Consider the following 17,162-nt stretch of genomic DNA (forward strand, 5'->3'; position numbering starts at 1 on the left):
TTGGACTTAATGGGTCTAAAAAACAAAAGAGCAGACACAAAATCTGCAGGGTAGGGAAAAGGGATGGATCTGGGAAGGGTTGGGAGAGAGGTATGAAATAAGATCAAATTGCAGTGTATGAAATTATTAAAGAGCTAATAAAAATAAGAATATTAATATAATAAAATTCATTTCTGGCCCAACCAAAGAGTTTAATTTTAAAGTGTAAAAAAAAAAAAAAAAAAAAAAAAAAAAAACAAAAACAAAAGAAAAGAAAAACCAAAATCTTTATGATACTCAATAGTAATTTTTGCTGAAATGCCTTCAATGACAAAATAAATATATAACTACATTTGGAAAAAAAGGAGGCCGAGAGGGAGAAGGTGGGTAGACCATGATGACACAAAGCTGCCTTAACAAAGACCGTCTTTATGTACCAGCAAAGAGAAGCCATTTAACACAGGAACAGACAGTTGATGTAGCTTGCATATGAAAATGACCAGAACAGACTAGACTGTTGAGAGAACATGAAAAACCAGTACAGGCTGTCTGGCAAGAAGTGTGCTGGGATGTTCCAGCGTGCTAAACTGTGAGAGTGAACACACCCTGCTATGGATCTGATGCAGAGCCTAGACAAGAGAGTGACACTTGATCTGGAACCAGAAAATGCAAAACTCCATTCTTCTAAAATAGGAGTTGACAGAGATCCAAAGACAGAAAACAGGCTGCATAATCTCCGCAATGCTAATACATCTGTGTATTCATGCCGCCACATCTTAGACTTTTCCCAGTAACAATTTTGATAGCACTGGGCATTTTTCACAAGCATCAACAGCAGAAGAGAGGTAGTGGCCACCTGTAATCCCGGCAGAGACAGGGGCCTCCTGGGGCAAGCTGGGAACTAGTCTAGCTGAAGTCAGTGAGTTTGGGTTCATCAAGAGACCATGATTCAACAAACAAAGTGAAAGTAATCAAGGAAAACAGCTGTTGTAAGCCTCCATGTGCAAATACACATGCATGCATAAACACTTACACATACATGTATATCCACACCACACTCCATACAAGCCATATGCACACACCACACATGTATCACACATCACACACACGCACACAACACCCCTCTACACGCAGACACCACAAGCGCGTGCGCGCGCACGCGCGCGCACACACACACACACACACACACACACACACACACACACTCACACACACACCACATGTGCAAAAGCCGGAGAGGGTTCAAATTTCATCCTAACCAACTTCCTAGAAAGTGACTATGAGTAATGACATCAAGCCTGACCCATATGGGTGCAGAGAGGGGACACTTTGCCTTGTAGGGGCAGTTATCAGTTTAGAAGGCAATGTGGATCATTTGCATACATTTCCTAGAATTGAGGGGATACATGTGTTAGCTCTTATCTTCATTAACAAAATACTCTGCCATGATTTGCTCACTGTAAGAATAGACAGGAGAAAGGTGAAAGGTACCTTTTGGGATGAAAGGATTGTACTCTAGCTCCCGAGTTACCAGAATTAGAAAAGATCATTGTCAACAGAGTGTGGTGAATTTAGATGAAAAAGCAGCAACCTCTCAGGAATCAGGGGAAAAAAAATGTATTTTCAATTCTCAGGTTATAGCTTCATTAGAAAATGCTGTGAAACAGTAATATATAGCCTATTCAATTAAGCTTTGTGATTAAAAAATATAAAAATGATTTCCTGACCCAATGGTCATGATGTATAGTTTGGAAAACACGGGGTTCAATAGTTCTCATTCGAGTCCTTCAGGAAGCCTTGGGAGCACCCTCACGCTTGGAATCCATTCCCACACTTCGGTTTCCTTGGCTCCTAGTGATTGCAGGCTCTTCCTCTTCAGACACACTTAGTGGCAATGCCTCCTTCCTACTCGGCTTCTAGAGAGTTTCACTTACTGTTTTACTTCCCAGGGGCTTGATTTAAAAGACAGATATAATTTGATAATTGCTATGGCATGGGGGTAGAAGCAAATGGAGATGAAAATTAGTATCTATTGAAAACAATGTTGGGTGAGTGGCGGTTTTGTACCTTGCAGTCCACAAACCTTATGAGGTGAATAGACCAGTTCCAGGCTCCCAAAGCCATGGAGGCTGAGCAGAAGAAACTGAGAGTGTGTGGGCATTCTGTTCCTCAGGGTGGAGTCTCCAGGCATTTGAATTGTGATTTAGCAAAATCTGGCCTCTGCCCTGGGCAAAAGAAACTTCCATAGTGATAGAATAAGACTCCATTCACCCAAAGGCCAGCAGGAGCAGGTTTCCTTGCTCACCTTCCTAAAGTAGCATACCCTACTCAAAGTATACCCTGGGATGTGACATATGCACAGATCTCAGTGGCAAAACAGGTACTTAATTCTGGCAGGCTGGAAACAGCAAGCATCCTTATTTCTGCTAGGTTGTTTGGGGGTTGCTGAGGTTACCAAAGACTGCAATAGCTGAGAGACCAGCCCACTAGGTCTGGTTGTTAGGAACTGGCCTACCCTATTCTGAGCAGACCCTGCAGCTGTGTGACTACTGTGTGACTACTAATATTGCTCTTTGTTTTGCTTCCCCTACTGGAAAAGGAAATTATTAATATTTACAGACTAGTGTTCCCCAGAAATGTAAATTAGAGAGCCCCCAAGTAACATTATAAGCTGTTAAATAAATACAAGCTAGGTTTATTATTTTTAACACTCATTACAGCATAATTGGGGGTGGGGAGACCTAAAACAGCTTTTCCTCCAACTGTTTCTTAGAGGGAAAAAAAGGTCAGTAAATTGGAGCTTGACAACCCTAGACTAGATTTTTATCTATCAGGCTTTGTGTTATGCTAATGAATAGACGCTCCTTAGCTGTGGGGGTTCACCTACTAACTCTGCAGACTTTATCTGTTAGCTGGCTCCTGGCTTTAAAGAGCAAGACCGCTTGACAGCAGTGTCAGCCCCATAGGGACCTCTCAGCCTGTCTCAGCCTGTTTATTGGGAGTTGCAGACATTGGCAGCCTTGTAGCTAGAAGTTTTAGGAAGGAATCTTTCCTCCCTCTAGGGCAATGGTTCTCAACTTTCCTAATGCTGCCACCCTCTACTAGAGTTTTTCATGTGCTGGCCCCTAACCATAAATTATTTTCCTTGCAATTTCATACTGTAATTTTTATTTTTATGAATTGTAATGTAGATATATGATATTCAGGACATCTGATATGAGGCCCCCTGTGGGTGTCTTAACCCACAGGTTGAGAACCACTGTTCTAGGATTTCCCATGCCAGCTCCTACCTGCTCAGTGGGAAAGCAGCCTCACCCCCATGACTAATATTCCAACTGTACTCTGTTCTCAAGGATCCATGGCACTTAGTGCACTGTCCCCCAGGCCCTAGCCTACATCAATGTCTCCCCAAAGATCTTATAGTGAAATGCTGACTTCTGTGCCGCACAATATTGCAATGTGATTAGAACTCATTGTACTTCTTCTAGTGGTCTGACTAAAGACAAAGGTAGTCAGTGGCACTGACTTGGAAGAATGTATTTCAAATTGCATTTTGAAATCTAATATTTCTTTTATCCTGAGAGCACATCTCAATTTTGACTTGCCACATTCTGTGTGCTTAAAAGTCACATAGAACTAGAGTATCAGAGGCCTTAGTACACACACAGACATACAGACACATATATATGTGCATGCATATGTATGCACATAAATATATATAAGATATATTCATGAAATTAAATATACTATATAATGTGTAAATCGATACATTAACTAATATTTTGTGGTTGAAATGTTTTAGATACAATGGACTGCATAAAACATATTATCATACTGGATATTTTTTGACTGATGGAGGACACTACAATGTCCTGGTCCTTTTACTAGAAAACAAAGATTTCAGTCTTCCCTCTTCTCACAGCTAGAGCTGCTGCCAGAGCAACCAGAAAACACAGGAATAAAAAGAACGTCCCCATAACCTTCCCTTTCTCGTCTCTCCAGAGCTGACTTGCTTTGCTCAGCCAACAGATTCTCTACATTCTGCATGACTCTACTGTGCTTGCCCCTGTCTGGGATTCTAGACCATAATGGGAAAGGAAGGAAAAGAACTCATAACACATCCCATTATTTTCTCTGTCTCTTAGAGCTCCCTCCTTCTTGTAACTCAGACTACAGACAGCTTCTGCTGGGGTGGCTCCCTCTGTGCATCGTGTACCAGTTCAGGACTCATGTAGCTACTGGGCCCAGATTGTGGGCCCAGGAAAGTCCATGTCTAGATCATTCATAGTCTGTTGCTTCTTCTGCATGTTGCCTGTCTTTGGGGTTTTCAGTTTCATTGAGTGGGAGAACCCAGATGGAGTGTGCTTACTTTATCTTTGCTAGGGCCAGATTCCACAGAGGAGATTTTCAGAGCATCTCTGTGACACCTGGTTATCTGCAAATGGTCTAGATAGAAACTTCAGATAGGATTGATTCCCAAACCATGCCAAATACCCATTATATTCACAGTCTTTGAATGGAAAAGAACCATTTTTCATATTAACAATAGGCATAGAGTGATTCTAATGTTTGTCCTGAAACAAAAACATCAGGTAAGAAAAATAACTGATTGTGTGTGTATACAAGGCATGTGTATGTGTATGTGTGCATGTATGTGCGTGTTCACATATGAGCATATTTATGTGCAGACACATGCATGTGTGTGTGCATGAGTAGAAAGAGAGAGAGTTTAAAATGACTATTAATTTATGTTATAGACTTGATCACATATGTGTTTAGTTAGATAGTGTACATTGTCTATATGTTTTCTAATTATATGGAAGAATTGGATAGATGCAGAGAGATCTATACAAACACATATATTGTTGAGTTCTGAAAAGAATAAGCATTAAGGACCAATGAGGTTGCTCAGCCAGTAAAAGCATTTGCTATGAAACCCTGTGGCCAAGTTCTGTCCCTAAACCCTCATAGTAGAGGGAGAGAATTGACTCCTGAAAGTTGGCCCATAACTTCCACACATGATTCATGGCACATTTCCACTAACATACACAAACCATACACACACAGACACAGAGTAATAACAGTAAATTTAAAAGAACAAACCCTAAAGTGTTTTTTTTTAACTTATTGATTTTCTTTAATGTTGCAGTTTCATTTTTATTAACAATTAAATAATACTCTATTGTGTAAATGTACCACATTTTCATTAGCCAGTCATCATTTAATAAAAATCTAATCTATTTCCAATGTCTGTTTATTATTAATAGAGCAGCAATGAACATGAATGAACAGATACCTCGTATCAAGATGTAAGTCCTTTGGTTTGGGGGTATATACTCAAGAATGGTATAGCTGGATCTTGTGACAGATCTACTTTCAGCTGAGTTTTTGGTTTTATAACTTGACAAGGCAATTGAGGACTGTATTTGTGTAGAATCTCTGAGGATTACACAATGGCCCCATGTTTCCTTTTATGGCAGACAAAAGCTTTGAAATTAAGTGAAGGGGTATTACAGAAAAAAAAATATATCTATTGGCAGTGGATAAACTAATTTCCTAATTAAGTTCCTATTGTCTACTTTACCAAAAGGGAAATGATATACACATCTAGATTATTACAGTGCTAGTCATGACTTAAGAGCTGATAATGTCCTTATTAAGATGAACTAAATTCCCAAAATGGTTGTGAAATAATTTAATGATTAAAAACATCTAACTGTAAGAGCTACTGGCACTGATAAAGTGGATATTTGCATAGTCGGATGTGCCACACTGAGTGATTTCAATCAGCTGATCATTCGTTTTTATAGCCATGACTTAAAAGGTGACTATGTGTCAGCAGCATTTTGCTAGACACTAACAGGTTCAGAATTTGTAAGTCATCCTAGGTGTGCTCTGGGTCAATCAAACTTCAGGTATGAAAATCTGAATAAACTGAACAAATGTTGCAAGAGCTAGACAAGCACATTGCTGAGAACTTAAAACAAAGTTTAAGAATTTTTGATTTTATAAAATTAAAACTACACATGCATCTTTTGGAGTATATAGCATGGGGCATGGGATTTAGAATCAGGAGCACTGAGTTTTGAGTCTTTGAATTGAATGTAACCCTGACTTCATGGTCTATAATTTGTGATGTATGTAAGTATGTGTGTGTGTGGGGGAGGGGGTTCAAGGTGAATATGTGTATGCATATATGTGTGGAGGACAGGAATCAGACAATCTTAGGTGTTCTTCAGGAGTCACCGCCTGGCTTGTTGAGATAGGGTCTCTCTTTGGCTTAGAACCTGCTAAGCGAGACAGGCTCTTTGTCAGGAATCCCCAAGGATCTGCTTATTCCTACTTCCTTAGTATCAGGTTTGCAAGCACCATGTATCACCACACCTGGGCGGGAATTAAACTCAGGTCTTCAGTCTTGAGTGGTAAGCACTTAACAGACTGACCTATCTCCTCAGACATCATCTATAACTTTTAGAAGGCAATCAAAGAATGTTAAAGAATTATGTTCAAGTGTCCAAGATTTAACCATCTCAAGCCTTGCTAGAATCAAGAATGTAGTGTGGGCCCAGGGTCTATGTGTGAAAGATAGATACTCATGATTTATACTGGGATTACACCCTCCAGTAAGCCCATCAGAAGCTGAACATTCTATATGGTGAAAATGCTTTTGATACTTCTGAGTTATTGAACATCACTGATTAGACTCTTAAAAGAGAAAAGAGTGGTGTTCTACCTACTTCCATTTGCCAACATCACCTAACACAAAACCCATTTTATAATAAAGTATTAAATAGCTCATATACATGCAGATGGTCATCTTTCAGAAATTATGGGAAACAAAAAACACAATATCCAAAATCTCAATTATATCATGGGACTGCCTGGGAGCAATGACTCACTGTCATTGCCTAAAATCACAGAAAAGAGCTACAGTCCTCTAAGTTATCCAAATGAGAAACTCAGAGTGAAGCTTCTACTGAGTGAGCACAGCTTTGACACAATCATAAAGCTGAAAGGAGTTAGTCAGACCATGCTAAGTTGAGAGCCATTTGTACAGCTATGTAACACAAGGCTATTTGCATGATACAGAAAATAAATTATTTTTAACAGATTACTTCTAACATACTTCTAACAGTATGCCAAACACATAAATTGGTTCTTTTGCCTATCACATTTAAGAGGAATGGTCATGCAGCAGAAAGCTTGTTAGGAACAAGGCAATGCCCCCCCCCCCATTCCTCCTCAAATCCATAGCTTCATATTCTTTAATTATTATCATTACACACATGTGTATACATTCACACACATATTCAGACATACAGTCTGATCAGCTCATTTAAGTGTTGCTCATATATATGTGATTAGGGCTGACCACTTGGAATTGGATAATCGGGGCTCTTTCCTGGAGGAGACTTTCTCCTACTCTCAGTAGGAGCCTGTAGCTCTTCTAAAGGTAGGCTTTTGTGAGATTTCCCCCATCCGTGTTTGCTTATCAGTTGGTGTCATCATTGTTCAGGTCTTGTTAAGACAACAACATTGCTGAGATTTCCTGGGTGCAGATTCCCTGTCTTCTACATTCTTTGGTCTCCTCACTCCTATAATCAATCCTTCTGCCTGTTCTTCTGAGATGTTCTATGAGATTTAAGTGCAGAAATTCTGATGTCAATATATCAAATGGGGTTAGGTTCCCCATGGTCAATTCTTCTCTGGATTTTGACTGGTTGTAAAGGTTTCTGCTTGCTGTATTTCTTTGATGCTACATTAATCTCTGGGTATAAGTATTTAGAATGGAATTATCATTTATAGTGCTTTAAGAAGTAGCAGTAGTGGTTTGTAGTGAGATAGTCCTTCTGTGGCACTGACCACGCCCATTGGGGGTGGAGCGATGGGCGGAGGTGACCTGAGGAAGGAGGTCGGAGGGAGAGCCAGGAAAAGCTCTTTTGCTGGCGTGACTCGGACAGGAGAGGATTGGGTTGAATTTCCTGGTGTTCATCTGTCTAGGTTGTAAGTTATTTCTCCCTGAATAAACATCTGTTCGGCCTATTTGTTTATCCTGATCCTTATTTAACCGCATTAGTGATTCTCCTTTAGGGTTCATAGCCTCGCCAGGCAAGGGGAGTGGCTACATCTACAGGACTAGGCATGAATTCCATCCTATTGAGCAGTCCGTACATCCAATTAAATGACTGTTGCTACCCTGTGATATAAATGCCACTTACTTTCCTTTTGGGATATCTTGTCATTCTGGTCATAAAGCTTTGTGAGTATCACAGCTGGGTAAGACATTTCTCCCTTGGCAGCTTATATGGTTCCTCTTGTGATTATAAGTCCTCCATCAAACATGTGTGTTGTCTTCAGCAATAATGACTCAATTTCTAGGAGGCAACTGAGGACAATGACAAAAAAGGGAGCTGTGTTTTTGATGAGATAAAAATTGAGCCATTTCCCTGAATCTCAAACAGGGTTGAATTGCTTCTTGGCATTTTTGCTAAAATCAAATGTATTATCTGTTCTTATCAGTTTAATATCTAATGGGGTTGAGTCTTTGATTTGAGTGAACAGAAAATAAAATGGCAACATCATAATTCCAAAGTGGGTTTAGGAAGTCCTTGATCATTCTAGCAATGATTAAAATAATTAAGCACCTTTTGAGAGCCAAGTCCATTGCCAAGTATTTGCATGTAATCCACAGAATAAGCATCTCTGTGTTACCTTGGTGACCAATGAGGTTCACAAATGCTTAGTAACTTATACAAAAAAAAAAAAAAAAAAAAAAAAAAAAAAGGCAACAAGGGACAATTCAAACCTGTAGAAGAGCATGATGACACACTTCTATATCTCCAGTTATTCAGAAGGCAGGAGAGGCTGGACATTTTTCTTGATCCCCATGACTTCAAGATGAGTAAGGACAATGTAACAGATCCTATGTAGCTCTAGTTAGCTGGCTCAAACAAACAAATAAGCAGTGAAACAGACCCAGGATCGCTTTTGATATGATCTTTATTAAAGAAAATTCAAAGGTAAATAAGGCCCGAAGACTCTGAGTAGACCAAGCATGCTAGGCTCTAACTTGCTGAATTATGTTGTTGGCTCTATTGTTGTTTTTGTTGGATTGAACCTAAGGCTTTGAACATGCTAAGCATGAGCTCTACCATGGAGCTACACTCTTGGCCACAACCTTGATTACTTACACAAGAATAAGTATAACTTAACTTGGTCTATGCCTTATAAATGCTTATAAGAAAAACAGAACTTAGGCTCAATGAGTCAGAAGCAACAAACAAACTCACAATTATATAACTAGGGACTTTCCAATGAGGTAGACCAATTACAACAACTGTATGACTATAACCAAAGATTTTCTATGTTTTACTTCTGTGCTTGTCCTGCAAAATACTCAGTTTACATTCTCTTCTAGGAACTTCTGAGCCACTTCTAGTTTGAACCTGTCCAATCCATGATGACTCACTGATCAAATTAACTTTATCAGGCCTTTCTTTATCATTCTTTATTCACCCCAAGAATATGAACTACCATAAAGTGTGAATGTCTATTCTTTTTGGTTGTCTTTCTTAATATTTGTTTCTCAATAGATCTGTGCATGGTACTAGAACCCTTAAGTTTCCTGACTTTTATATCTAGAAAAAAATTATTAATTATCACAGATCTCTTCACAACAGCACTCCAAAACAGCAGTCTCAACCATAATTAACAAAATACCTGTTTGACATATCTGTCACAATACCTTGTTAATGACCATAAATAGCCCATAGATACCATATTTTAATGATTTGCTTCTGTTTGGGTTTTCAATGATATATTTTGAGACTTCAATGAGAAGACCATCCATCCTTTTAAGTTAAGCATCCTGCACACAGCATACTACACAACACAATGAACACCAGTGAGGTTTGTTGAATTGAACAAAGCTAGGTACTTTTATTGAAACCTATTTGACTCCCCAAGTGCCGCCACAGATTATTGCTTGATAATGAAAATAGCTAATATTTATTGAGCACTGATTCTGTCCCATGTGCTAAGGCAGGCAGTTCACTTATACTGATTTAACCAAAATAACAATTTCCTGTGATGACCATGTCCCCAGTTTACAGTAATGGTGTTGAAATTCAGAGACAGCACATGTTATTTGTATAAGGTCACAGGACCCAACCCAATTATTCTAACCCATAAAACTACACTTTGAACCACTAGCTTAGCTGTTCATAAAAAAGTCACATAGGAGCCTGGTAAAATAACTGAGTGGGTAAAGAGCCTTGGAGCCTAAGAACCTTAGTTTGGGTCCTGAAAGGAGAAAGTGTAATTGAAAAGTGTCCTGTGACCTCCATATTCATGCTTAGCAATATATATGCTGCCACTCATAATAATGAATAGATAAAAATCTTAAAAGAAAAAGATTCATAAAATAAATATAATATATTTATAAAATAGTTATAATATCATAGTATACCTACATGAATATTACTATACCACTTCCCAATATAAATATGTGAGAACTATGCCAGTTGATGTTTGAATTTTACTTCAAAACATTTTCAAGTATATTTCATTGTACTTCCAGTGTGTGTGTGTGTGTGTGTGTGTGTGTGTGTGTGTACTACACACACAAATGAAAACAGCATTAGTGTCTTAGACAAATGTCCATTTTCCAGTTTGTCCCATCATAGCTGCTCCAGGCTCTATCCTGTGTGTCAGTGAGGTACATAGACAATGAACACTAACCCCTAAAAGTACTCACAGCCGAGCAGAGAGACAGATACATGCTTACATGAGCACTGTGGGACTGCCATCTAGAGAGTCAAGTGACATCTGCCTGGGCAAATGAGGTTTGCCTAAGAGACTCTTGCACAGTCAAGAAGAATCACCTGGGAAGGAAATGAAGAAGGAGCTATCACAGGATGAACACAGGGAAGATGATGCTTTGGAATGTAAATTCAGGCCATAAGAGGCATGACTGCTAATTTTAAAGTCCACAGAATATATCTTTTATCTCTCACAAGATGGCCTCAGATCCTTCCAGACAGAACATCAGCAAGTCTGGAAACATAAGAGTTCCAGGCGCTAAGCCGACCATTGTAAATATCCTTCTACACCAACACATGGAACTATTCATCTATTTATTTATTGTTTTAATGCAGTGATTGATCATGGCCGTTGAGGGGAATCATGAGGTTCTTAGAATTTCAGCACACCTTTTAGATACCCTGAGGGCCCGCCCTCTGAAATCAATGAAATGCCTTGTGAGTATATTCTTTCAGAAATGCGACCTTCAAAAACAGGCATATAATTTCCTTCAATTTCCTATGGAAGGCATTATTCAAATGTCCTCAAATGACAGATGGTCTAATAATTTGCAAAAACGTGCTCCTTGCACTCTGAGGTCAGTCATGTTTTACTCGAAAGTTTATACTCACACAAGTGCCATCTGGAGCCCACATCCTCCATCTTCAAATAAATCCTGATTTACCTCAGAAATGTTTGCCAAGAGTCTGTGTGCTGGAGAAATGGTTAATTTCTCTCTCCTCTCTGAGAGTGTCTTTGCAATATATGAAACATAGTAGACATGTAATAAATGATTGTCCCCTGAGATGTGTTAGGAGTCAAAGGCTGGGCACCCCAAGCTGCAGGTTTTCTCAAGAGAAAGGGAGTGAATCTGACAAAAAAAAAAAAAAAAAAAAAAAAAAGAAAATCTTTCTTTCTTTCTTTCTTTCTTTCTTTTCTTTTCTTTCTTCCTTCCTTCCCTCCTTTCTTTTAGTCTTTTTCTTTCTGGCGGGAATATCACAATCCACATAAAAGTTCCCCATGTGGCATGTGACTCAATACCACAGCAGTTTCATCACCAAACACTTTCCAGCTCATGGAATTTGTCAGTTGGAGACACACTGTGATCTGATGGTGTATCTGAACAGAAAAACAAAACAAAGCTCCAAAGAGACAGATGAGTGGGGCTCAAGATACTGATTAGTGGGCACAACACTTGCATGTAAAGATAAGGATCTGAGTTCAGATCTCCAGAATCCATATAAAGCAGGACATAGCAACATATATCTGCAATCCTGGAACACTCAGGTAAGATGGGCACACCCCACACACGGAGTGGGGAGGTGGATGCTTGAAGAGGAATGTTTAGACCCTGAAGGCCTTGTGTAACTATTTTGTTCTTCATGTAGCCTGAGCATACTTTTGGTGGGCTTGACCCCACAGCCTGGTGGTATGTTTGTGGCTACCACCTTACAAAGGGGAATAAAGGACCTCAGTGTGTATGCTTTCTCTCTGGGTCAAAATGATTTCTCTAGTAATTTCAAGGTGTTACTCAAGCTGAGATCTGGATCTAACATATGCAAGAAAATGCCTTAAGTTTTTCAGACAAAGTCAAGAAATGAAGCTCTGTGTGTGTGTGTGTGTGTGTGTGTGTGTGTGTGTACACAAGCATGGGTGCACCTGCTTGTGAGTGCCCTTGTGCGCTTGTACACACATGCAGCTGCTGATAGCCAATGAATCCACAGTAGCTCTGAGCAGTGAGATGCTTGCCAGGACCGGAAGTGAGCCACTCCTATACTTCATATTGAGTTCCTTTAAAAGCAGGAAGTACCCCTTCCTCTTTAAACAGGAGTGTCAACAGTGGCCAGACTCTTTCTCAAGCTTGATTCATAGTCTTTTAAGTCAATTCCTGGTAGGAGGTGAGTCCTACACATGGTTTTCTTTTCCAGAATCAGGGAAATGAGTAACTCCTAAGTATTGGGCCAGGAGGAACACCCAGGACTTTAGCAGGTTTTTCACTTTCTGAGAGGAAGAGTTATAAATATGACACTAAGTCACCCAGAGTTAGTTCTGTTATGTAGCAACAACATTGTACCATATTTCTTTTAGAAAGAATCTATTCTACCTATTTCAAAAAATAAAATCATAACAATAACAGTCTAAAGAATACATTTTCTTACTAAAACCACTTTTCTTGCATGTTTAATTTCTAAATATTTTCAAAATCATTTTTTACAGGGGCCACTTACTAATTCACAGAATCTTATGAAAGACAGTGAGTAGAGTCAATCTGGAACATACATCAGTATTGCTGATAGGAAAGACCCAACTTTGAGTCTTGATTCTCCCTGAAGTGTGAGCAATGTGTAAATTAATGTGATAGCATTTACTGAGAGCTTGCTTCATAGCAGGATAGTCATTAAGTCCTTTACAAATGTTAATTTAAAATCCTCCTTACAAACCTCCTCACAAGCAAAGGCCTCCTTACAGGCCTTCCACAGAGCAGGATCAAGTGGCAAGCTGAAATCAGTAAAGGAACTTGATCTGGTCCATACTCATCTTCACCATTGCATCATTGTCATCTCCAGACATTGGAAACTGGTCCCCTAAAGTCTTGTTTCTTCCTACTCTTGGGCTTGAGGCTCCCTACCAACGTCACTCCTTCTTGCTCTTCACATCACCCCTTAAATGTTCCTGCTTCAAGACTAGTGCTCCTGACATGCACTCTCTTGACAAAACAAACTCCATAATCAGAATGGAGGTGGGTTATTTTCACAACTCAGTTCCACATTTGCCTTCTTGTCCTCAGCTGAGGCTACACCAGGCCCTGCATCAATAGGTCTCACATTCTGTGCTGTGAAGGGCTGACTTGTGAGTGCTATACCATCCTATCCTCTTACCATCAATATGCCAACTCCTATCAGCTCATTTCCAACCCTGTGGTGTTCAAAGTGACAATGAACAAGGGACAAAAGTAGCTGTTCAACTTCAGTATGAGATTTGCTTGGGAAAAGGGTACTCTGGAAGATTCTTCCATCTTGTGACTTTTGAACTAGCCGCTTTAGTCTGCCCAAGTGAATATGCAGACTTCTGTGGAAGAGATGTAACTGACTTTCGATTGCAACAATATGAAACTCCAAGTTCAGGGAACTACCACCAAATAAAGAATGTGTGGTAGGACAAATCAAGAATGTGGCAGGAATGGGGTAAGTGGTCATTATTACTATTATTGTTGTTGTCTTGATAATGTCTCATTATTAGCCTTGAACTCATGACCCTCTTGCCTCAGTCTGCCGAGTTCTTAATTCCAGATGCATACTTGTGAATTTCATTGGCTGAGATAAGAGACTGCTAAAGTGTGTGTTCTAAGGTACATGAATTACACATAACTTCCTTTAGAAAGGGTAATATCCCTTCAAATTCCACAGATAAAGGAAATGCTGCCACAAGCCCTGCCTTGGAATTTTACAATGCTTATTAGCCCATTAGAGAAGCCAAAGGTCATGGAAGGGAGGGCTTCAGGGGGAGATGGGGTTGGCCATTGCACATCTATCTAAATTTACTTACATGTTTAGCTGTAGAATGCTGTCTTAGATTAGCAGCACCAAAAGCAAATCTTGAGATAAGGATTTAAAATAAGCAGTTTTGTTTAGAAGGTGAACATATAAGAAGTATTAGCAGGGGAGACGGGAAGCTAGGCCTGAAATAGAAACCAACTCAAGTTGCTTAAAGGAGCTGATTTAAATCTTTGGACACCCAGTACTTGGGACTGTGTTGATAAATGTGCTTCACAGATGTCGTGGAGCAAGTAGCTGGTTATTTACCCACTATTGCTTAGCAGCCATAGTAAATGGGCAGCCTCTCCTGGGGAATGGAACAAACTCTATGGTCTTTCCAGGATACCTAGCACAACACTGAGAGCATTACCTCAGTGATAATGGTCACAGCAGGTGCTTGCCATGGTGCCTTCAAGTCATTGTGCAGGAGCACTGACAGTGTTGATGGGAAAGTGATACAATAATCTGTGAAGCTTCTGTCCTTCACCTTTTTTCTATTTCAGATTGGGATCACAGTAAGGCTTGGTAGAAGTAGTATTTGAGAAACAAAAATTGAAGAACAGAATGTGCCCAATGCATGTGATCAGTCTTCTGAATTCTAAAAAGCTCTGATTTAGCTTGACACACAGAGACAACATTATTCTATAGCTGGTAAAACTCCAAAAGGAATTCCCATAAATGCCACCAAATACCAAGCAAATAAACTTCAGGCTCAGCGGGAACAGCCTTGGACAATCACAGCATGTACGGTGCTGCCACACGAAAGAGGCTTCAAAACTACAGATGTAGTCAGGCTCTAACTTTGCCTGTCTGTGAAACAGTAGCCATCGGTTGTCAGCCATGGGCAGAGAGGGGTATCCTACCTGAGCCCCTGGGAAGGATTAGCACAGGATGTAACTTGACATAGGCATAAAGGCTATGTATGAGGACCCTTTCTTTGCAAAACTACGTTCTGCTAAAGTCCAATAATATCATCACTGTAGAGAAAAACAACTGTAGAGAGGTAAGCATAACAAAGACCTTAGAAAGGACAATGAGGAGGGAGGAGAATGAAGTCAGGCAGAGTGATCCAGAATGACATCCTGGAGGAAGAAAACTATTAGCTGACCCCACCTTGATAGGATGGAACAAGTGTGTGTGTGTGTGTGGGGGGGGGGGATGAGTACAAAGACTCCCATAATGAGAACACAACTGGAATAGTTCAGGAACAGAAAATGGGTTGTGAAATATCAAGACAAAAAGCAGTCTATGATTAGAGAAAGTTAGGCAAGGAAGGCTGCAGTCAGAAGCTGCCAGTGTGTGTGGTGTGTGTATGTATGTATGTCTGCATATATGGCTCTGTGTGTGTGAGTGTGTGTAGAGGCCAGCCTTAGATGTCACTCCTCTGGTGCCATTTATATTTTTCATACAGTCTTTTACTATCTAGGCTGGCTGGCCAGGGAGTACAAAGAATCCAGGAGTTCCATTCCCCAGAACTGGGGTTGATGACAAGTGTGCTCCAACACCACGATCCCCTTCTTTAACAGAGGTGGACATTTAATATATTCTTTCTCAAATGTCTTGTTTTGTAAGGAAGCAGCTTCCCAAACCAGCAAATCACACTCATACTACTCCATGAGCTTGAACTTCTGAGCACCTCCAGAAAGAAGTTCCCTGAAGTGTTCCTGGAAGAATAGGCCAGGAGGGCTCATCTTGTTTTTTGACATTTCTTCCCAATATCTCAAGACATCTCACAAATTGAAACCAGTCCTTACAAACTGCATGTCAATCTTCCCTTCAAAGGCTCTCCAGTCCCAGTTCCAAAAGGAAACAGGACATATCCTTGATATGACCTTGTCTTGTTGGAATGAGCTGGGCTCAGTGTCTCTTTAGAGACACTTCTGATGTATAGCTTTAACCCAGGCAATGCAAACACTCCATGGGCTGTCTGTACCTAGAGTCAGGATTCCCATTACACAGCTATAATAAACATACTGCTTTGTACCATGGAAATGGCTATGATGGATCTATTTTAAGAATGTATTATCCATGGATGGCAAAGAATGTTGGTTCCACAGTATCTAGCAAGGTCAGGTTCAGGAACAGAGAGGAAGGGCCTTGCCCTTGGCCTGAAATCATAACAGAGGTGTCTATCCTCCATGGAAGCATTACATGGGGGCCTGGACCAATTTCAATTCTGTTCCTATAGCTATTGCACACCTGCTATATGTTTCCTAGGAAGGAGTAATTCACAGGTCCCAAGTGCCAGTTACAATGACCCCTTGAAAAGGAAAGACATATTTGACTACCTAATAATTTCAGGCACATTGAAATCGGTGTCAGAAGATACATTCAAATTGGGAACTTCAGGAACACAGAAAACGAAGTGAATTTCTCATTGGCTCCTTTGGCTTGACAGCAGCTAATTGACTATGCAGACACAGGGTATTCTGCTTTCTTTGTCTCATAAGTTAATAGGCTCCCACACATTTCTCATAGGAAGTATGTGAGGAGCTGGGAGCATAGCCAAAGTGCTGTCTGATTCCTCATCTACACAGGTGAGCATCAATAGGGCCTGAATGTGCTATTTTTATTTTTGGGGTAGTTGTCTACAGCAACACCAAATGTGGCCAGAGTAACCAGTGTTGATGTTGTGAGCTGTCAACCATCTACTTAGAAGGCAGCTGTAGGCATTAAAGCATAGGATACCCTTCAAAATAAAACCTTAAAAGCTTATCATTGGATTGTGATAAATTATAATATATGATGTAAGATTGCTACAAGTCATTCTAAACATATCAGCCTAGCAAAAAGCAGGTAAAAGTCAGAGTTCAGAGTTATGGTTTGCTTGATCTGTATCCCTTTCTT

The 17,162-nt window shown here is 40.0% G+C and overlaps 1 long non-coding RNA gene and 1 pseudogene across 1 annotated transcript in view; both read left to right on the plus strand.

Annotated features, from left to right (window-relative positions):
• The window catches only part of LOC127235961 (uncharacterized), a 291,992-nt gene that overhangs the window by 214,901 nt on the left and 59,929 nt on the right, over positions 1 to 17,162 (plus strand). The window contains exon 4 of the long non-coding RNA XR_007835748.1: positions 10,729 to 10,925. This is a non-coding gene — a long non-coding RNA (uncharacterized LOC127235961). The remainder of the gene's footprint in view (positions 1 to 10,728; positions 10,926 to 17,162) is intronic.
• On the plus strand, positions 8,448 to 8,561 carry LOC127236038 (uncharacterized; annotated as a pseudogene).

Source organism: Phodopus roborovskii, unplaced genomic scaffold (assembly GCF_943737965.1).
Source record: "Phodopus roborovskii unplaced genomic scaffold, PHOROB, whole genome shotgun sequence".
Lineage (NCBI taxonomy): Eukaryota > Metazoa > Chordata > Mammalia > Rodentia > Cricetidae > Phodopus > Phodopus roborovskii.